The sequence below is a fragment of the Aotus nancymaae genome, unplaced genomic scaffold (assembly GCF_030222135.1).
Source record: "Aotus nancymaae isolate 86718 unplaced genomic scaffold, 86718_ANA_hifiasm-v0.15.2.pri h1tg000030l, whole genome shotgun sequence".
Taxonomy (NCBI): domain Eukaryota; kingdom Metazoa; phylum Chordata; class Mammalia; order Primates; family Aotidae; genus Aotus; species Aotus nancymaae.
Genome location: NW_026988443.1, coordinates 13,225,616 through 13,248,252, shown reverse-complemented (window position 1 = coordinate 13,248,252; position 22,637 = coordinate 13,225,616). Strand labels below are relative to the sequence as shown.

The 22,637-nt window shown below is 47.5% G+C and overlaps 1 pseudogene; it reads left to right on the top strand.

Moving 5' to 3' along the window:
- Window positions 1-22,366, top strand: part of LOC105714087 (TIMELESS-interacting protein-like) — a 32,481-nt pseudogene extending 10,115 nt beyond the window's left edge.
- Window positions 22,367-22,637: the final 271 nt, after the last annotated feature.

Genomic DNA, 22,637 nt, shown 5'->3' with positions numbered 1-22,637 from the left:
CAAGCCTGGCCAACATAGTGAAACTGTGTTGCTACTTAACAATACAAAAATTAGGCTGGGTGTGGTGGTTCACACCTATAATCCCAGCATTTTGGAAGGCTGAGGTGGGTGGATCACTTGAGGTCAGGAGTTCGAGATTAGTCTGGCCTACATGGTGACACCCTGTCGCTACTAAAAATACAAAAATTAGCTAGGTGTGGTGGTGCATGCCTGTAGTCCCAACTACTCAGGAGGCCGAGGCAGGAAAATGGTTTGAACCTGGGAGTTGGAAGTTGCAGTGAGCCGCGATCGCACCACTGCACTCCAGCCTGGATGACAGAGCAAGACTCTGTTTCAAAAACAAGGAAAGAAAGGAATTTAGTGCCAGCGCAGAGAGAGAATACCTGTCACCATGTAAGCCAGCGGCTGTGAGTTCACACCACCCACCACCCGCTGTCTTGAACACATACAGTCGAGGCTGATGGACAGTCACACTCTTTCTTGTTGAGCCCAGACAGAACCTCAGAATCCTCAACCTGGTGCCCTGGCAGGTTCTATCTACTGATGGAATTACCACATGAGGTGACACCCATTGACCATCCCCGCCCTGGGCCAAGCCCAGGCTGGACCTGTGAGATGCAGGCTGAGTCCACAGGCCTCCTGAGAGTGGGCCTGAGTACAGTAGGGGTCCCTGGGGAAGCAACCATTGTGGCCCATAAATAGGTTAGGTGGTCAGGAAACGGGAAATCCTGCAACACAATGAGGCCTGCTGTGCAGGGGTTTCCTCCGGGCTGAGGGCCGGGCTGAGGATGCTTCTGGAGCCAATAGCCTTGCAGTGGAGCAAGACTCCTGCTTGCTGGCCCCAGGCACCAGGTCTTCCCACAGCTCTCAGGAGGACTCAAGGCCCAGCCTCACCCCACCCAGCCCAGCAAGGGCAGCTCAGGACAGCCCAGGATGAGCCAGGACAGGCAGCGTTCCACTGAGGGGACAGCGATTATCCACCTGGCTCCCAGCTAAGCCCTGGCACCAGGCGGTGGTTGGGGGCTACAGCGGGAGCCAGGCAGGGGCCAGGGAACAGATGAACCCCCTCCAGGGTCAGTGAGTACTTCTGCCAGCCCTTCCGAGCCCAGGAGCCCAAACACCTCTAATGTCTGTGTCTGTGGCCCTGTCTCCAGCCAGGGCTCCCCAGGGCACGGTAAGCACCAAGCTGACCCTCCCTGGACCCCAACAACAGAGATATGATGTAGTCCCTCAATAGAGAAATGTGGAAACGTGCTCCAGAAAAATCCTATTAAATAGGCAAGTAACAAAACACAAAACCCTATAGGATCGCAATGCTGTTAAAATACAAACAGCAATCTGTGTTCGTGTGTGCACAAGCATGTGCAAGAAAAAGGCAGGAAGGAGAAGCGTCATGTCGGGGTGGTAGGGGATTTTTATTTTCTTTTTTGAGCTTTTCTGGACTTCCTAGATTTTCTACAGTGAACTTTGAAATCATTTGAAAAAAGAAAAAAAAAAAGGCTAGGTGTGGCGAGGTGCGCCCATAGTCCTGGTTACTTGGGAGGCTGAGGTGGGAGGATCATTTGAGCCCAGGAGATAGAGGCTGCAGTGAGCTACGATCATGCTACTGCATTCCAGCCTGAGCAACAGAGTAAGAGTGTCTAGTAAAAAAAAAAAATGTTGGCTGAGTGTGGTGGCTCACACCTGTAATCCTAGCACTTTGGGAGGCAGAGGCGGGTGGATTGTGAGGCCAGAAGTTCAAGACCAGCCTGGCCAAGATGGTGAAACCCTGTCTCTACTAAAAATACAAACGTTAGCTGGGCACGATGGCAGGTACCTGTAATCCCAGCTACTTGGGAGGCTGAGGCAGGAGAATTACTTGAACCTGGGTGGCAGAGGTTGCAGTGAGCCGAGATCACGCCACTACACTCCAGCCTGGGTGATAGAGTGAGACTCCATCTCAAAAAAAAAAAAAAAAAAAAGTTTTTTTTTTTTTTTAAAAACACCCAAATCCTGCAATACCTGTTTTCTTTTTTTTTTTAAATCTTACCTTACACTATTTAACAACTGAACAATACCTGTTTTATTTTACATACCATGTTTACAAAGAATTTTTAAAGCAGTGGGAAAATACTGATAGAGACTGTAACACGGAGGGGGAAACAGGATGCGACATTGTATACATTGTATGTAAAGGAGGGGATGCCCAGGACAGGAGGGAACAGGAAGGAAGCCCGGGATTAGAGCCACAGGCCCACCATCTATAGTACAGGACGATGCCCACACCCTACATACACCGCATACCACTAGGTTTTAACAGTTTTGGCAATCCAGTCATGGAACATAGTGTCTCATCATTTGCACATCCCTGATCACTGAGCCTCGCTTTTCTTCTCAATGTGTCATTACTAAAATTTTCAGCATATGGAAAAGTGGAAAGAATTATACCATGGGCCGGGCGCAGTGGCTCATGCCTGTAATCTCAGCACTTTGGGAGGCAGAGGCAGGTGGATCATGTGAGCTCAGGAGTTTGAGACCAGCATGGAAAACGTGGCAAAGTCCTGTCTCTACTAAAAACGCAAGAAATTGGCTGGGCGTGGTGGCTCACGCCTGTAATCCCAGCACTTTGGGAGGCCGAGACGGGCAGATCATGAGGTCAAGAGATTGAGACCATCCTGGACAACATAGTGAAACCCCATCTCTACTAAAATACAAAAATTAGCTGGGCATGGTGGCACATGCCTCCTGCCTGTAAGGCCAGTTGCCTTGCCGGGAGTTCGGATGCACACCCCGCCCACCGCCTTTTTTCCGAAAGCTCGGACATGCTTGGACATGTTCCCTTCTCCCCTTCTCGCACAGCCTGGCTTTCCCTTAAAGAACCCAGTATGCAAGTGGGGTCTTGTGATTCTAGCCAATAGTAGCCAAGTCTTTCTAGCCAATAGCAGCTGAGTCTTTCTAGCCAATAGCAGCCAAGTAATTCTAACCAATAGCAGCCAAGTCTTGTATGCAAACAAAGGCTTGTAACCTTATCCAATAGTAGTCCTGCTCTCCCACAACCAATTGAGCTCCTTCACTCCCTATAAAACCCCACGTCTGAGAGGAGTCCCTGCGACTTCTCCTGCCCCTCCTGTTGGACTGCAGAACCTCGCCTGGGAGCCTGAATAAATTCCTTCACATTGGATCTTCTTGTGTTGGCCTCAGTTTCTTCCTTTTAAAACTCGGCAAGAACCTAAGAACAAACCTTACACTGCCTACTCGGGAGGCTGAGGCAGGAGAATTGCTTAAAGCCAGGAGGTGGAGGTTGCAATGAGCTGAGATTGCACCATTGCACTCCAGCCTGCACCTGGTGAAACAGCGGGACTCTGTCTCAAAAAACAAAACAAAACAAACAAACAAACAAAAACACAAAAAATTAGCCAGGGGTGGTGGCACGTGCCTGTAGTCCCAGTTACCCAGGAGCCTGAGGTAGGAGATTCATCTGAGCCCAGGAAGTCAAGGCTGCAGTGAGCCGTGATCACAGCACTGCACTCCACTGCACTAGAGCCTGGGCAATGGGAGTGAGACTCTGTCTCAAAAAAAAAAAAAAAGAAAAGAAAATTGTACAATGAATACCCAACTACCCACCATATGGGTTCTGCAATTAATATTTTACTACACTTGCTTTAGTACATATCTATCTATCCATCCATGACTACTTTTTCAATATATATTTCACTGTAAATTACAGACATTAGACACTCCATCCCTAAACACTTGTGCATGCATATTATTCACTAGAATTGAATATTTGTTTATAGTTCTTCCCCCACCCCAGATCAAATTTACATATGGCAATCTAACAATTTTTTCTTTTTCTTTTTCTTTTTTTTTTTTGAGGTGGAGTCTCGCACTGTCACCCGGGTTGGAGTGCGATGGTGCGATCTCGGCTCACTGCAACTTCTACCTTCCAGGTTCAAGTGATTCTCCTGCCTCAGCCTCCCAAGTAGCTAGGATTACAGGCACCTGCCATCATGCCCAGATAATTTAAATTTTTGTATTTTTTTTTTTTGAGATGGAGTTTCGCTCTTGTTACCCAGGTTGGAGTGCAATGGCGCGATCTTGGCTCACCGCAACCTCCGCCTCCTGGGTTCAGGCAATTCTCCTGCCTCAGCCTCCTGTGTAGCTGGGATTACAGGCACGCACCACCATGCCCAGCTAATTTTTTGTATTTTTAGGTAGAGACGGGGTTTCACCATGTTGACCAGGATGGTCTCAATCTCTTGACCTCGTGATCCACCCGCCTCGGCCTCCTAAAGTGCTGGGATTACAGGCGTGAGCCACCACGCCTGGCAATTTTTATGTTTTTAATAGAGACAGGGTTTCACTATGTTGGCCAGGCTGTCTTTTTTTTTTGAGATGGGATCTCACTATGTTGCCCAGGTTGGTCTCCAACTCTTGGCCTCAAGTAATCTTCCCACCTTGGCCTCCCAAAGTGCTGGGATTACAGGCTTGAGTCATCGTGCCTGGTCTGGTAATGTAACAGTCTTAAATGTGTCATTTGATTAGTGATGAAAATGCATACACCTGTGTAACCCAGTTCCCCGTCATGATATAGAACATGACATCCAGAAAACTGCCTCCCCGCCACCGGCCACCTTGTCAGTCTGTAACCCACCACTCTCTTGAGGCAATTAGGAATGCCTGATTGCACTTATGTTTTCATCATAGATTATTTTTGCCTATTCTGAAACTTCCTATCAATGGAATCGTGCCACTTGTGCCTGTTTTTGTCTGGCTTCTTTCATTCAACATTATGTCTGTGAGGTCTATCCATTTGCAATAGTCATTGCAATAGTTAACTACTATTGTCAAACAGTGTTTCATTGTATGGATAGACACATTGTTTATTCATTCTCTTGTTGATGGACACCTAGTCTGCTTACGTTTTTTACTTATTATTAATAAAGCTGCTATTCATAGATAAGTCCTTTTGTGAGCACATATTTTCATATCTCTTGGAATGCAATTTCTCTAGGAATGTAATTGAGCTAGGCTTTTCTTCTTCTTCTTCTTTTTATTTTTTAATGAGCTAGCCTCTTTCCATGTTTGTTAGACACTTGAATTTCTTTTTCTTTTGCCTATCTTTTGGTCTTTTTCTTCTTGATTTGGAGGAGCTTTTTGATTTTAGTGTTAGACCCTAGGGATGCAAAAGAAAAAGTCTTTAGGCACAGTGCCTGCCCTCAGAGCACCCATGCTTTAGGAGGGTAGGCAGACGGGGACATAACCAGGATGTGATGGGGTGGCTGCTGTACACTCATTTATTCCTTTGCTTATTTAAACAATAAGTCCAACCGTGTCACTCCTCTGCATAAGACTCCTCCTGCGGCTGCGCCTCACTGCGGGTAAAAGCCAACAAGGCTCTGCAGCATCTCACCTCACCTGGTCCCCTGAAGCCTCTCTGACCTCACGCCCTGCCCCTGTCCCCGTTCAATTGGCTCCGGCTGCTGTGGCTCCTTAACTCACCGAGCACAATCCGTGCCTCAGGGCCTCTGGCCATACCAGTCCCTCTTCCTGGAACATTCCTCCCCAGAGGTCCACATTATTTTCTTCCTGTATTAATCTCCCACGGCTGCCATAACAAATTACCACAAACCTGGTGGCTCAAACAAAAGAAATTCATTCTCTTACAGTTCTGGAGGCCAGAGGTCCAAAATCACTCCCCTTCCAAAGGCTCCAGGAGAGGATGCCAGTGTCTCCCAGCTTCCCGTGGCTCCATGGTCCTTGGCTTGTGGCTGCCTCTGTCTTCACACGGCCCTCGCCTCTCCATCTGTCTTTGCTTTGTGTGTTTCTTTTTTCTTTCTTTCTTTCTTTTTTTTTTTTGAGACAGAGTTTCACTCTCGTTGCCCAGGCTGGAGTGCAATGGCGCAATCTCAGCTCACCGCAACCTCCGCCTCCCTGGTTCAAACAATTCTCCTGCCTCAGCCTCCCCCATAGCTGGCATTACAGGCATGCACCACCATGCCTCACTAATTTTGTATTTTAAGTAGAGACAGGGTTTCTCCTTGTTGGACAGACTGGTCTTGAACTTCCAACCTCAGGTGATCCACCCATCTCAGCCTCTGAAAGTGCTGGGATTACAAGCGAGAGTCACCCCGCCCTGCCCTCCTTTGTGTATTTCTTTTTCTTTTTTTTGAGACGGAGTCTCACTCTGGAGTGCAGTGGTGCGATCTTGGCTCACTGCAACCTCCACCTCCCTGGCTCAAGCGATTCTCCTGCCTCAGCCTCCAAGTAGCTGGGATTACAGGCGCTTGCCACCATGCCCAGCTAATTTTTTGTATTTTTAGTAGAGATGGGGTTTCACCACCTTGGCTAGGATGGTCTCGATCTCTTGACCTCGTGATCCACCCGCCTCGGCCTCCCAAAGTGCTGAGATTACAGGTGTGCACCACCGCGCCCGGCCCGTGTATTTCTTATAATGATACTTGTTGGATTGAGGGTCCACCTGGATAATCCACCATCTAGAGATCCTTAACTGCAAGAACTTTTTTCCCAAATAAGGTTACATTCACAGGTTTTGGAGACTAGGACACTGACATATCTTTTTGGGGGCCACCATCCAAGCCACCAGTCCACTCCCAAGCGCCCCCAGATTCATGAGTGAAATACACTGACCCCATCACAACATCTCCAAAATCTCTATCCATTAGTTTTTTTGGTGGTGGTGGTGGTTGTTTTTGAGACAAGAGTCTCACTCTATTGCCCAGTCTGGAGTGCAGTGACACGATCTCGGCTCACTGCAACCTCTGTCTCCCAGGTTCAAGTGATTCCCCTGCCTCAGCTTCCTGAGCAGCTGTGACTACAGGTGCATGCCACCATGCCTGGTTAATTTTTTTTTTTTTTGTATTTTAGTAGAGACGAGGTTTCACCATGTTGGCCAGGATGGTCTCTATCTCCTGACCTTGTGTTCCACCTGCCTTGGCCTCCCAAAGTGCTGGGATTACAGGCATGAGCCACTGTGCCGGGCTCCTCCAGTTTTCAATGAATGTTCCTCATTTCTTAGCTGGGCACAGTGGCTCTTGCCTATAATTCTAGCACTTTGGGATGCCAAGATGGGAGGATTGCTTGAGACCAGCAGTTCAAGAACAGCCTGAGCAAATTAGGGAGACTCTCTCTGCAAAAAATAAAAAATTAGCCAGGCATGGTGGTGTGTGCCTGTAGTCCTAGCAACTCAGGAGGCTGAGGTGGGAGGATTGCTTGAGCCCAGGAGGTCGAGGCTGCAGTGAGCTGTGATCACACCACTACACTCCAGCCTGGACAACAGAGCAAGACTCTGTCTCAAAAACAAAACAGAACAAAACCATGTTCCTCTTTTCCTTCTGAGCTCTCATGGCTTTAATGTTCATATTTCTAGCCACATTCTGTTCATAACTAGATATTATTTAAATTTACAGAAGGTTTCTCTTCCATGCTCCTAATTCCCTTCTGAGCCCTTAACTTCAGTATCTTTATTTTTATTTTATTATTTTATTTATTTTTGAGACAGAGTCTCGCTCTGTTGCCCAGGCTGAAGTGCAGTGGCATAATCTCTGCTCACTGCAACCTCCGCCTCCCAGGTACAAGCGATTCTTCTGCCTCAGCCTCTTGAGTAGCTGGGATTATGGGCACCTGCCACCACACCTGGCTAATTTTTGTATTTTTAGTAGAGATGGGGTTTCATCATGTTGGTCGGGCTGGTCTCAAACTACTGGCCTCAAGTGATCCACCCGGCTTGGCCTCCCAAAGTGCTGGGATTGACAGGCCAGCCTAAAGTACCACTTTCAAAGTCACCTTTAAAGGGCTTGTTTACAGCGTTATTTAACACTTGCAATTGTGAAGTCATATCCCCAGGAAAAGTTACTAAAACTGGGTTAAATTTGCCTCTTTTTTGCCCCAAGTAATTCTTTCGGATGACTGTCATAAACATCCAAAATTAGAATTCTCTGAGGTCATTTCAGGCTATTGTGTCTTCCCCAAATAGTACTTCCTTGTTTAAAATAATCAGAAAACGTCAGGTAATGCAAGACCTTTTGAGAACTTGTGCAAATGGGGACTCCCTCTTTTCTGAGGAATTATTTTCGAAGAGGAAAAAAAAGCTTGCCTAATATTCAGAAATAGCTGGTCTGTACAAAAGTGTTTGTTGCTCCATTGCTGTAATAGAAAACCACTTAAGGTTGGGGGCCGTGGCTCATGCCGGTAATCCCAGCACTTTAGGAGGCTGAGGCGGGCAGATCACCTGAGATCGGGAGTTCGAGACCAGCCTGGCCAACATGGTGATATCCCATCTCTACTAAAAATAGAAAATTAGACAGGCGTGGTGTCGAATTCCTGTAATCCTAGCTACTCGGGAGGCTGAGGCAGGAGAATCACTTAAACCCGGGAGGTGGAGGTTGCAGTGAGCTGAGACCAGCACACTGCATTCCAGCCTGGGCAACAAGAACAAAACTCCATCTCAAAGAAAGAAAGAAAGAAAACGATTGGAAATGCCCAAATATCCTAATTAAGTTATTTTACTCAATGGAATACTAAAAAGCCATTTAACAAAAACAAGGTGAGTTTATGCATAAGAGTATTGACCTAAGAGGTGTGTGTGTGTCTCTTTTTGTATATACACAATCTGTTTGGAAGGAACTGCAGTCAGTGATGGGATGGGAGGAGTTGTCGAGGTGGGAGGGAGAGTTATACACCTTCGCAGATAATTTGGGGCTTTCGAAACATGTTTTAACCCACATACATTTATTATTTGTTCCAAAAACTAATTTAACATTTAAAAGACTGGGCATGATGGCTTAGGCCTTAATTCCAGTACATTGGGAGATCGAAGCAGGAGGATCGCTTGAGCCCAAGGGTTTGAGACCAGCCTGGGCAACAAAGTGAGCCCTTTCTCTACCAAAAAAATTAAAAAAAAAAAAAATTAGCCCGGAGTGTTGGCATGTGCCTGTAGTCCCAGCTTCTTGGGAGGCTGAAGTGGGAGGATCCATTGAGCCTAGGACTTCAAGGCTGCAGTGAGCTGTGATCATGCAGGTGCACTTCAGCCTGGGTTACAGAGTGAGACCCTGTCTCAATTTTTTTTTTTAAATTAGGAAATATAGGCATTTGAAAAAGAAGAAAAATTTCTAACCCAAGACTTGTATGCAATTATTTTGTCTAAGCCCTTAATGGGTCCCTTCAAAGCTGTCAAAAACTCCCCCTGCCCCTTACTATTGAGACAAGGGCTAAGGCGTGGGACTAACCACCGTGGGTGTCTCCTTTGGGGGCTCTGTTCTTAGCAATGGGAGGACCCCCGTGTGACAAACTTAGGGTTCACCTCTCCATGAGGTCCAGCAGGCCCAGTGTCCAGGGCCTGTGATATTTCTAGGGACCCACAAACATGTTGCAACTTTTTTTTTTTTTTGGAAGACTGAGTCTCACTCTGTTACCAGGATGGATGGAGTGCAGTGGCATAATCTCGGCTCACTGCAACCTCCACATCCCAGGTTCAAGCGATTCTCCTGCCTCAGCCTCCTGAGTAGCTGGGATTACAGACGCCTGCCACTGCACCTGGCTAATTTTTGTATTTTTAGTAGAAACGGGGTTTCACCATGTTGGCCAAGCTGGTCTCGAACTCCTGACCTCAAGTGATTCGCCCGCCTCAGCCTCCCAAAGTGCTGGAATTACAGGCCTGAGCCACTGAGCCCAGTCTGTAACTTTTTTTAATCAGCTAAAAAATAATAATAATAATAATTCGGCCAGGCACTGTGGCTCACGCCTGTAATCCCAGCACTTTGTGAGGCTGAGGTGGGCAGATCACAAGATCAAGAGATCAAGACCATCCTAGCCAACATAGTGAAACTCCATCTCTACTAAAAATACAAAAATTAGCCGGGCGTGGTGGCACCTGCCTGTAGTCCCAGCTACTCAGGAGGCTGAGTTAGGAGAATCTCTTGAACCTGGGAGGAAGAGGTTGCAGTGAGCCGCGGTGGCGCCGCTGCACTCCAGCCTGGCACAGAGTGAGACTCTGTTTCAAAAAAAAATAAAAAGAATCCAATGCACCCTGAATTCGTTTGTTTGTTTGTTTGTTTGTTTGTTTTGAGATGAAGTCAATTTCTGTCGCTCAGGCTGGAGTGCAGTGGCATGATCTTGGCTCACTGCAACCTCCACCTCCCCGTTTCAAGTGATTATCTTGGTTCAGCCTCCTGAGTAGCTGGGATTCCAGGCATGTGCCACCACATCCAGCGAATTTTTGTAATTTTAGTAGAGACGATGTTTCCCCATGTTGGCCAGGCTGGTTTTGAACTCCTGACCTCAAATGATCTTCCTGCCTCGGCCTCCCAAAGTGCTGGGATTACAGGTGTGAGCCGCCATACCCAGCCTGGGTTGTATTTATTTTGATATCAACACAGTCATAAGATAGGATTTTGTTTGTATATGCATAAAAAAATTATACAAATTGTATATATTTGTAATTTAAAAATTATATATATGAAACACATATTTATAATTTTTTGTTTAACAAGGAAGGGCTCATGAAGACAAAATGGCCTAGAAAATCATAACGTGGTTCATGGGCAATTTTTTTCTGCAAAGAGACAGATAAATTTTTCAGGCTTGGAGGCCAGGTGGTCTCTGCTGCAACTCAGCTCTGCCATTGTAGCAGGAAGCTACTGTAGACAATACACAAATGGGTGAGAGTGACAGTGCTTCAACAACCATTTTTATAAAAGCAGACAGTGGTCCCAGTTTGGTCAGAGGACCATAGTTTGCAGCCTCTGTAGCTGGTGCTCAGTAAATGCCGGCACAGTATTTGCCGAATGCACGAAGGAACTGGAGAGGGAGGTTGCTAACCAGGTCTGATCCCTGGCCGGCGGCTGTTAGGGGAGGGAGGAGAGTGATAGGGAATGGCTACTGGGCTGGAGGTCAGTTTTCTTTGTGTTTCTCAGCCCCTAATTTCCTTTGTGACCTTGGCAAGCTGTCGCCCCTTGCGGAGCCTCAGCCTCTGTCTGGAGGATGAGGGCGGCACCTCTCATGTGCTGGACTGTGTGGAGAGGATGAAACGTTGTGGAGGATGTGGAAGTGCTTGGAATAGGAAGAGGAGATTCCCCGTGGGCAGCGCAGGGCAGGAACTACCCGCTTCCGGGAGGCCTGGCAGCCTGGGGAATGTCAATTTGGCAGAGGAAAGAAGTGGGTGGGGGCAGCCAACAGTGTGACCCGAAACACAAACAGTTCCCGGAGAGGGGCCGAAACTCTCAGGCTGGTGAAAACGCCCTCGTCAGGTTTCTATCCTGCCTCTGAGCAGGACGGGGAAGGTGCCTGGTGCCCCAGTGTGAGGACTGTTTGTTGATTGGCCCGGACACCTGCTTAAAGTTGGAGTTTGCTTCTCTGCAGCCAGAGTCCCAGCCCCGTGGAGGAAGCCCCATGTCCCCGTCTCACTGCAGGGCCGCCTGATGGCTTGGTCAGGCAAGCTGTATTGTGACCTGGACGGGCAATCTGGAAGCATTATTGAAATTGGCAACACACAGTGTCAGGTGTATGACTTAGAAGAGCCCTGGTAAATTACACAATTCACTCCAGGTGGGCGAAATGAACAACAGAATTTTCACTACTCATGTGGTGTGGGCAGGGTCACTAGACCCTGCAAAGGTTGTCAAGGTACCCACCTCCCTCCCCAGCCAGCACAGCGGGGTGCCATTGTCACCCCAGGCCTAGAGGGCAAGCGGAGGGGAGACCCCAGTGGGAGCTGCAGCCGGCTGTGGGTGAGAGTCTGCCTGCTTGGAGCTGTACTCATGGAAGGCATAGCCACTGCCAGACTCCACAGGGAAGCCCCGATGAAGTGGGAAAATACCTTGATCTCCCTCTCTAGCCTTCCAGTCTCCTGCCAGCACCTCCCAGGGGTAGAACCCAATCAGAAGCCAGAGGGCAAGGGAGCTGGCTGGAAAATGCAGCCCACAGGGGCCCGGCTCCCGGGAAGGTAGAGCAGAGTGGAGATGCACGCAGGGAGGTAAATGGAAGAAAACCTTAGAAAGTCACTTGAGAACGCGTGAGGAGGCGCAGACAGGAAGATTACTTGTACCTCTGTCTGTAATGCCAACAGGAGCAAACAATCGGTGAAGGGAATTGTTTGAAAAACGATTACATCCAAAACTGTGTCAGTCAGGATAGACAAGGTTAAACTGCAGAAACAACTTAACTCTGAAATCTCCACGGTGTAACACACGAAGTTTTATTTGGCTCAGGCTATGTGTCCAGCGCAGGCTGAGGCAGTCTCTTCTATCTCATAATGACCCGCCATCTCAAGAGGCTTCAGGGATCAGGAGACGGGAAAAGCCTCAGGGGAAGAGGAGAGGGCTGAAACTCACCTTTCTTTTAACTGCCTTTCACCAGAAGTGACCCTTGTCATTTTTGCTCATAGCCCATTGGCCAGATGTAGTCATTTAGTCCCCTACAAAGGAGGTGGGATACCTTCCTCTATACTTAGGGAGGGAGAACTTGCTACCTTTATCCCTAATAATCTTTATTGCACAAAACAGGTACCAGCTAAAAACAATGAGATAGGGGCAGGGTGTGGTGACTCACACCTGTAATCCCAGCACTTTGAGAGGCTGTGGGATCACCTGAGGTTAGGGGTTCAAGACCAGCCTGGCCATGATGGTGAAACCCTGCCTCTACTAAAAATATAAAAATTAGCTGGTTGCCAGGTGTGGTGGCTCACGCCTGTAATCCCAGAACTTTGGGAGGCTCAGGCAGGTGGATCATCTGAGGTCAGGAGTTCGAGACTAGCCTGATCAATACGGTGAAACCCTGTCTCTACTAAAATTACAAATATTCATGGGATGTGTTGACGTGCACCTGTAGTCCCAGCTACTCAGGAGGCTGAGGCAGGAGAATTGCTTGAATCCAGGAGGCAGAGGGTGCAGTGAGTTGAGCGAGATTGCACCATTCCACTCCAGCTTGGGTGACAGAGCAAGACTCTGTCTCAAAAAAAAAAAAAAAAAGAAAGAAATTAGCTGGGTGTGGTGGTGCCACCTATAATCCCAGCTACTCAGGAGGCTGAGGCAGGAGAATCGCTTGAACCCCGGGGGGGCGGAGGTTGCAGTGAGCCGAGATTGTGCCACAGCACTCCAGCCTGGCAAGAGGGCAAGACTGTATCTCAAAACAAACAACAAAAACAACGAGGTAGATTCTTAGGTGCCGACATGGAAAGATATCCAGGATATAATATTGGGTGAAAAGATAAGTTGCAGAACACTGCACACAATGATAACATTTCTGTTGAGCAAAAAAAATCAATCACAAAACAAATGCTATGCACGTTATGAATATATAGATACATAATATATAAGTGAATAGACAGGGTGTGGAATGATGTATTGCAAACTGAAAAGGGGGTTCCTTCTGGGGGGTGAAAGAGATCTGGGTTTCAGCCTTCTTGGTAATGTATTAACTTTATTTATTTTTATTTTTTTGAGATGGAGTCTCTCTGTGTCGCCCATGCAGTGGCACAATCTCAGCTCACTGCAACCTCCGCCCCCCCGGGGTTCAAGCGATTCTCCTGCCTCAGCCTCCTGAGTAGCTGGGATTATAGGTGCCCGCCACCATGCCGGCTAATTTTCGTATTTTCAGTAGAGACAGGGTTTTGGTATGTTGGCCAGGCTGGTCTCAAACTCCTGAACTCAAGTGATCCACCCGCCTTGGCCTCCCAAAGTGTTGGGGTTACAGGCATGAGGCACCACACCCGACCTCTGTAATGTCTTCACTTTAGACACACAGAATGTATACATATACCGCACTTGAGTAAGGAAGAGTGGCAGGTGCACCCTCCTCAGGGTCAGAGATCAAGTCTGAATCTAACTGCCACTCACCTCTGAGTGACCCTGGGAAAGTCATGGGGTCCTTTTGGACCTCAGTTTGCCCAATTAGGAGAGTGGACCAGGAGCTCTCGAAGGTCCCTTTCCACTTAGAGCCCCCGTGACGCTCATTTCCCATCTCCTCTCCCCTCTGTCCTCTCTTAGACCCGAGCAGAGTCCTCCTGCTCTGGTGGCCCCTTGGCATTACACACAGCCCAAGCACCAAGCACCACTCTGGGACTCTGTCTGAAATGGGTCACTTGGCCCAGTCCTGCAGGGCCCTGGGGCCTCCCTCCCTCCCAGTCTGTCTCCTGGCTACTCTGGCAAGATGTTCAGGGAGTCAGCCCCAATCAGAGCTGTGCTGCATACTTCTGAGAATGCCGGTGGGAGTGGCCAGGGGCTGGCACAGCCTTGAAGACCCTGAGTGCTTTGGCCTAGTTTTACATGTCCTGAAGTGCCTCCGATACGCCCATGGCATGAACACGGGGTCACATGCAGCCAGGCTGCAAATCCCCCATTCATTCCTGCTGCCACGCACTGACCTGTGCCGTTCCTCTACCAGTCTCACCTTTCTCCTTAACTTTCCAGATCCTTTCACCCTGCAGAACTCAGGCCATGAAGCCCTTCTCTAGGGCTTTCTCACACCCAAAATCTCCCTGCTTGCCAGCTGGAAGTACAGACTGAGCACCCTGAGAACTTTGGTCTTCAGTTACGTCTATACGTATTGGTCTTTTGTTTTATTTAGATTTTCATATCAAAGTATTTATGCTGTCTCATTCCATGAAATAACCGAGGCATCATTTTGCTGATATGTCTGTATGAAAGGCCTAATTATAACTAAAAAACAAAACGAGTGGGTGTTTTCCATAGTAAAAGCAGCAAAATCACAATATTAATAGTTTGGAAGAGATCAAAGAGGGAAGAAAAGCCACCCATTATCCCACTGCATCTAACACAAAATCTAACACTGCCAGCAGGTTTTCTTCCCAATCCTTTTCCTGCTCATTTGCACTTTAAAGATCATCATTGTTCAATTTCTATCCTGTTTTTTCACTTAAAATTGTATCAAATCTATTTCCACGTTGTTGCAAAAACTAATTCCAGAATGACCATCTAAAAATTATTGTATGGGGCCGGGCAAGGTGGCTTACACCTGTAATCCCAGCACTTTGAGAGGCCGAGGCAGGCGGATCACCTGAGGTCAGGAGTTCAAGACCAGCTTGGCCAACATGGTGAAACCCCATCTCCACTAAACTACAAAAATACAAAAATTAGCTGGGCGTGATGGATGGTGGGTGCCTGTAATCCCAGCTACTCAGGAGACTGAGGTGGGAGTATCACCTGAACCCGGGAGGTGGAGGTTGCAGTGAGCCGATATTGCACCACTGCACTCCAGCCTGGGTGACAGAGCGAGACTCCATCTCAATAAATACATTAATAAATATTGTTGCATGACATTTCTTTTTCTTCTTTATTTTTTGAGACAGGGTCGCACTCTTGCCCAGTCTGGAGTGCAGGTGGCATGGTCACTGCTCACTGCAGCCTCGACCTCCCAGGCTCATTATCCCTTCCCCCTACCAAAAAACTCCCAAACCCAAAAGGGTTAACAACAAACAGGCAAAAATGTTCAGATTCAGTGGCAATCAAAGAACTACAAATAAAACCCACAAAGCATTATTTTTAGCAGTCTCACCAGTTATGTTGCTAAAGGTGATCTCACACCTAGTGGAGAGGATGGGTACTCAGCCACTTCAGGGAGAAATAGAAACAGGTGCGATTTTCTTTCTGGGAGTAAGTTGTCGGTGTGGAGTATAAGCCTTAGAGCACTGTGGGCTGGCAATTCCACTTCTAGGACTCTCTCTGAAGGGGTCATGGATGTTTGCAAAAGTCGTTTAGCAAAACAAAAAGAATGTATCTTTTTTTTTTTTTTTTTTTGAGATCGAGGCTCGCTCTGTCACCCAGGCTGGAGTGCAGTGGTGCAATCTCGGCTCACTGCAACCTCTGCCTCTCGAGTTTAAGTGATTCTCGTGCCTCAACTTCTGGTGTAGCTGGGACTACAGGCATGTGCCACCACGCCTGGCTAATTTTTGTATTTTTAGTAGAGATGGGGTTTCACCATATTGGCCATCTCTCTCTCTCTATATATATATACATGCACACTTTATTTTTATATGTACATATAAACATATATATATATATGTTTTCCTTCTGAGGATATACTAACGTGTGTGTGTGTGTACGTGTATATACATATTACATATATACATATGTTATATGTACATGTGTTAGTATATCCTCATCAAGAAAAGCCTGGAGGATTTACATTAAATGTCTAAGATGTTTGGTGGGAGAGTAGAGATTGCTGGCATTTTTCATGGTCTTTTTTGACTTTCCTTTTCTGAGACAGGGGGTCTTGCTGTGTTGCCCAGGCTGTAGCACAATGGACCAATCACAGCTCACCACAAACTCAACCTTCTGGATTCAAGTGATTCTCCCACTGTAGCCTCCTGAGTAGCTGGGACTATAGACACATGCCACCATGCCCAGCTAATTTAAAAAAAATTTTTTTTTTTTTTTTTGCAGAGATAGTGTTTTGCCATGTTGCTCAGGCTGGTCTCTAACTCCTGGATTCAAGGGTTTCTCTTGCCTCGGCCTCCCACAAGGCTGGGATTACAGTCGTGAGCCATGCCCAGCTATTTTTGGCATTTTCTTGGCTTCCTCACTCTCTATGATGGCTGATCACATTTTACCTGATGTAATGTGAAAAAGCCCATGTGACAGTTAACTTGATGTGCCCTGCCTCGCCCCACCCCTACCTTCCACCCTTTGTCTACTTGAGCCCCAGGGGCTCTTGGGAAGACCCAGGTGTCCTCTGCTATCTTTTTTTTTTTCTTTTGAAAGAAAGAAAAAGAATAAAGAAGAGGAGGAAAAAGGAAGAGAAAGAGAGAGAGAGAGAATGAGAGTATTGCTTTCTTGCCCAGGCTAGAATGCAGTTTAGTAATGGGTATTGAAAACCTCTTTTATACCAATAATTATACTTGTACTTGATGTAAACAGGAAGGAATAAGGGAAGAAAATAACAAACGAGCAGCCAACCAATATTTAATTTAAACCTATGAAATGCTATGCGATTACTGAGGAGTGATTTACTTCCAATTATGTAGTCGCTTTTGGAATAGGCGTGAGGTGGTAATGTATGTTTTATGTATTTGAAGTGGAGAGTTCTATAAATGTTTATTAAGTTTACTTGTTCCGGGTCTGAGTTCAAGTCCTGGATGTCCTTGTTAATTTTCTGTCTCGTTGATCTATAAAATCGTTAGCTCTTCTTGTTACATGGATCCTTTTGCCATTATGTAGTGTCCTTCTTTGCCTCTTTTGCTCTTTGTTGCTTTAAAGTCTACTTTATCAGAGGCGAGAATTGCATCTCCTGCTTTTTATTTATTTGTTTATTTTTACTCTCTGATTGGTTGATAAATCTTCCTCCTTCTCTTTGTTTTGAGTCTTTGTGTATCCTTGCATGTGAGATGGGTCTGGATGCAGCATACCAATGGGTTTTGGCTTTTTATCCGATTAGAATATATATAACTTTAATACTGGCATTTGATGCTAGCTGGCTGTTTTGCCCATTAGTGTAAATTTTTCATTGTGTTAATGTTCTTTTCTTTTTGATATATTTTTGGAAAGGCTGATATTGGTTGTTCCTTTATATGTATAGTGCTTCTTTCAGAAGCTCTTGTAAAGCAGGCCTGGTGGTGGTGAACTCTCTAAGTACTTGTTTGTTCGCAAAGGATTTAATTTTTCCTTCGATTATAAAGCTTAGTTTGGCTGGATAGGAAATTCTGGGTTGAAAGTTCTTTTCTTTAAGGATGTTAAATATTGGTCCCCACTCTTCTGGCTTGTAGGGTTTCTGCTGAGAGATCTGCTGTAAGTCTGATAGGTTTCCCTTTATGGGTAACCTGACCTTTCTCTCTGGCTGCCCTTAGTATTTTCTCCTTCATTTCAACACTAATAAATCTGGCAATTATATGCCTTGGGGTTGGTCTTCTTGAAGAATATCTTTGTGGTGTTCTCTGTATTACCTGGAGTTGAATATTACCCTGCCTTGCCATGTTGGGAAAGTTTTCCTGAATGATATCCTGAAGAGTATTTTCCAACTTGGATTCATTCTCTTCATCGTATTCAGGTACACCTATCAAACGTAAATTAGGTCTTTTCACATAGTCCCATATTTCCTGGAGACTTTGCTCATGCCTTTTCTTCCTTTTTTCTCCAATCTTGTCTTCTCATTTCATTTCACTGAGCTGGTTCTCGACTTCTGATATCCTTTCTTCTACTTGATCAATTCGACTGTTTAAACTTGTGCATGCTTCGCGAAGTTCTCGTGTTGTGTTTTTCAGCTCCATCAATTCACTTACATTCCTCTCTAAATTGTCCATTCTCGTTAACATTTCGTCAAACCTTATTTCAAGGTTCTTAGTTTCTTTGCATTGGGTTAGAACAAGTTCTTTTAATTCACAGAAGTTTCTTATCACCCACGTTTTGAAACCTGCTTCTGTTATTGGAACACACTCGTAATCTATTAAGCCTTGTTCCATTACTGATGAGGAATTGCGATCCCCTGTAGAGGGAGAGGCATTCTGATTTTGAGTATTCTCTGCCTTTTTACGCTGATTTCTTCCCTTCATTATATATTTATCCATCTGTTGTCTTTGTAATTACTGACTTTCTAACTAGGTCTCTGAGCAGACGTCCAACTTGTTGGTGCCCAGCTCTGAAATCTGAGCAATCCACTGTGCCAGCCAAAACAGCAGTGTTAAGATTGATGGTGCTTTTCTGCCCGGGAATCTCCGGACTCTGCACCAAAAACTGGCGTGCTAAGGCACCAGCAAAACCGCCGTGCCGGCCACAAGAGTCACCCTGGCGACACGTGGGGCTCCTCTGCTGGGAATCTTCTGGTCCGTGAGCAACAAATATTCGTCTGAAAGTGTGGCATCCTCTCGTTCTCTGCGCTTTCACTGGGAACTACGAGCCAGAGCTGCTAGTGATCAGCCATCTTGGATCTCTCTCCTGCTATCTTAAGCAACTGGGGGGTTGTGCTAGAGACCCCAGAAGGAGCCCTGGTTCTCAGTACACTTTTGAAGAATGAAGAGATGGGTGCTTGTGGTCCTGGAGTTTGGCAAGCTCCTGAGGAGTCCTAGGTGGCTAATAAAAATGCAGGAAGGGAGGCATGCATTTGGAACTCAAGGTACCCTAGGACATCAGTCAAGGCAAACATTTAAAAACCAAACCAAACTGGGACCAGGCTCGGTGGCTCATGCTGGTAATCCCAGCAATTTGGGAGGCTAAGGCAGGCAGATCACTTGAGGTCAGGAGTTCGAGACCAGCCTGGCCAACATGGTAAAACTCTGTCTCTACTAAAGATACAAAAAAAATAAAAAAAAAAAACCAAATAGCAGGGTAGGTGTGGTGGTGTGTGCCTGTAGTCTCCAGCTACATGGGAGGCTGAGGTAGGATAATCACTCAATCTTGGGAGGTGGAGGTTACAGTGAGCTGAGATCATGCCACTGCACTCCAGCCTGGGCAACAGAGTGAGACTCCATGTCAAACAAACAAAGAAACAAACAAACAAAACCAAAACCTGACAGCTCTCACTGGCTTCAGAAATAAAGTGAGTTTATCAGTACATGAAACTGCAAAGTCTTGGGTCCCCAAACCCTTAGGCACGGCTGGATCCAGGGGCTCAGATGATCCCTTCCCACATCTATGTGCCACTTCAAGGCTCTGCCTTCCTCTGTGCTGGCTTCACTCTGGGGCAGGCTCTCTCCCTGTAGGGGCAAGATGACCTGTCTCACAGGCTCCAGGCTCACATCCCAGTAGCTCAGCAATCCCAGTGGACACAGGTTTCTCCCTCCCGGAGGCGTCAGGGAAGGTCCCAGGGAGGCCCTAATGGGCTAGACTTGAGTTTCCTGCCCACCCCTGCACCAGGCACTGGGGGCTGCTGGCTGGTCCCAGGCCACAAGCCCATCCGGCCACTAGGGGGTGAGCAGTCACCAGGGGGTGACAAGGAGGAGGGGTTGTTCTCGCAGGGCAACGTAGGGGCCACTGGCAGAGGGAGGGGATGCCACAGAGTTCCTCCTCACTAGGTGCTTGAAACCCGTGCTACAGGAAGCACAGAACTGCCCTTTATCAGGAAAGCTGAATTACTCACAACCCCTGCCCTCGGTTCTTCAGAAGAACAGATGAGGGGGTCCTCCATGGGGGTGGGAAGGTGGGGGCGTAAGACAGGGGAGGGTGGGAGGAGAGTCCTGCCTAGGGATCAGAAGACACAGTTCAAACAGTGGGTGGCCATGGCCTAATCAACCCCCTCTCCAGCCCTCAGTATCCCCATCTGTAAAGGGAGATTCATTGGGCTGGAGTCTACAAGTTGTAGGATAGTGCTGCATATTTTGGGGTGCAGATGCCCCTCCCTTTACACTGGCTCAGAGAAATTTTTCCTTCCTTCCTTCCTTCCTAGCTCCCTCTCCGCCTCCTTCCTTCCTTTCCTCCCTCCTTCCTTCCTTCCAAGCTCCCTCCCTCCCTCCTACCTTCCCTCCCTCCCTCCCTCCCTCCTTCCCTCCCTCTTTCCTTCCCTCCCTCCCTCCTTCCTTCCCTCACTCCCTCCTTCCTTCCCTCCCTCCCTTTTTTCCTCTTTCCTTTCTGCCTTTCTTCCACCAAAAATAAAATTCTAAGCCCCTTCTCTCCAGTCATCTGAATGGACTCCCTCCTTTTGGCCAAAGGCACTCCAAAGTTAACCTGAAAAATTGCTAGAGGCCATGACAGAAAAGGAGGGTGGGGGTGGGACATGCCTCCTTAAACTCTCCTCCCTTTTGGAATTCAGGAAAAAACCAACCAGCATTTAGTATCAACACAGATCTTACATCTGATAAAAAACTTTTACAATCTGTTCTCAGAAATCCTGCTGCCTGGAGGCGTCATCTGCATGATGAAACCTTGGTCTCCATAACCCTTTATTGCAACCCAGACATTCCTTCCTATGGATAATAACTCTTTTCAACAAATTGCCAATCAGTAAAATTGAAAATGCGTGTAACTTGGAAGCCCCCACTTTGAGTTGTCCTGCCTTTGTGGACCAAACTAACGTATATCTTAACTGTATTTGATTGATGTCTCATGTCTCCCTGAAATGTATAAAACTAAGCTGTGCCCTGACCACCTTGGGCACATGTTCTCAGGATCTCCTGACAGTTGTGTCACAGGCCATTGCTCACTCATATTTGGCTCAGAATAAATCTCTTCAAATATTTTAGTTTTTTTTTTTTAATCAGTTTGATTTTTTTTTTTTAAAGACAGAGTCTTGCTGTGTTGCCCAGGCTGGAGTGCAGTGGTGCAATCCTAGCTCACTGCAACCTCTGCCTCCCAGGTTAAAGTGATTCTCCTGCCTCAGCCTTCTGAGTAGCTGGGATTACAGGGGCCCACCATCACGCCAGGTTAATTTTTGTATTTTAGTAGAGACTGGGTTTCACCATTCTTGGCCAGGCTGGTCTTTAAATCCTGATCTCAGATGATCTACCTGCCTTGGCCTCCGAAAGTGCTGGGATTACACGCATGAGTCACCGTGCCTGGCATCAGTTTAACTCCCTTCCTTAATTCATTCCCCTCCCTCCCTCCCTCCCTTCCTTCCTTCTTTCCTTCCTTCCTTCCTCCCTCCGTCCCTTCCCTTCCTCCCTCTTCCCTCCATCCCTCCCTCCTTCCCTTCCTCCCTTTTCTTCTCTCTCTTTTTTTTAAGAGTCAAGGTCTTGCTCTGTCACTTAAGCTGGAGTGCAATGGCACTGTCAGCTCACTGCAGCCTCGACCTCCTGCCTCAGCCTCCTGAGTAGCTGGGACTACAGGTGTGCACCACCTTGCCTAGTTTCAGAACCGTTTTAAATGGAATCCAGTTGATCCCATTAAGAAATCATGCTGTGAACCGTGTCGAGACGGGAATAATATTTTGTCCAGGAGAGGCCTGTGAGCTTGGCTGTCAGTGGAGGGGAGTTACGAGGCTATTTCTGGCAAACACTGGACCGGGTGAAAGATGTGGGGGCGGGAGGTGTCAGAGGAGCTTGGAGAGGAAACCTGAGCCTGGGGCTTGGAGCCCAGCGTCTGGGAAGGGCTAGTGCCTCAGTGAGGGAGGAGCTGGGGCAGGGCAATCTCATCCCCAGGGCCCAGAGGGGTGAGGCCTCGGCAGCTGGGAGGAAAGCGGGTGGGACAGGAATGGCCCTCCTCCCAGGCACCTGTCCTCAGGCTGGCCGACCTGTGACCCCATCCCACAGGCAGGAAATGGACACTGCCCCAGTGCCCCCCAGGTACCTGCAGTTAGAGTAGGGATATTGGTAACGAACCACCGAGAGCCTTTCATGGGCCAGGAGCTGTTCTACGGGTTTCTAAGCATCAGCTCCACCAAGCCACATGATGGGACATGTATGGCCGCGTGCCCATTGTACTGGTGGGGAATCAGCTCAGAGAGGCAAAGGGATTTGCCCAAGGATGCACCCCCACCCTGTGAGTGATGGAGCCATGGTCAGTGTCTGGGTGCCTGAACGAGAGGCAGGCTGGGCTCAGAGCTGAGGAGCGGCCAAGACCCATGTGCTGGGGAGCCAGAGGGGGAAGGAAACACCCACCTTGAGGAAGTTGGGCAGGAATCTGGGACAGGGAAGCCACACACCGAGTCTTGAAGAGTCTGTGCCATTTGCACAGGATGAGACCTACAGGGAAGTGTTTTCCAGGGGAAGGAACAGCATAAGGAAAGGCACAGAGGCAGACAAGTGCAGGGGACATTTG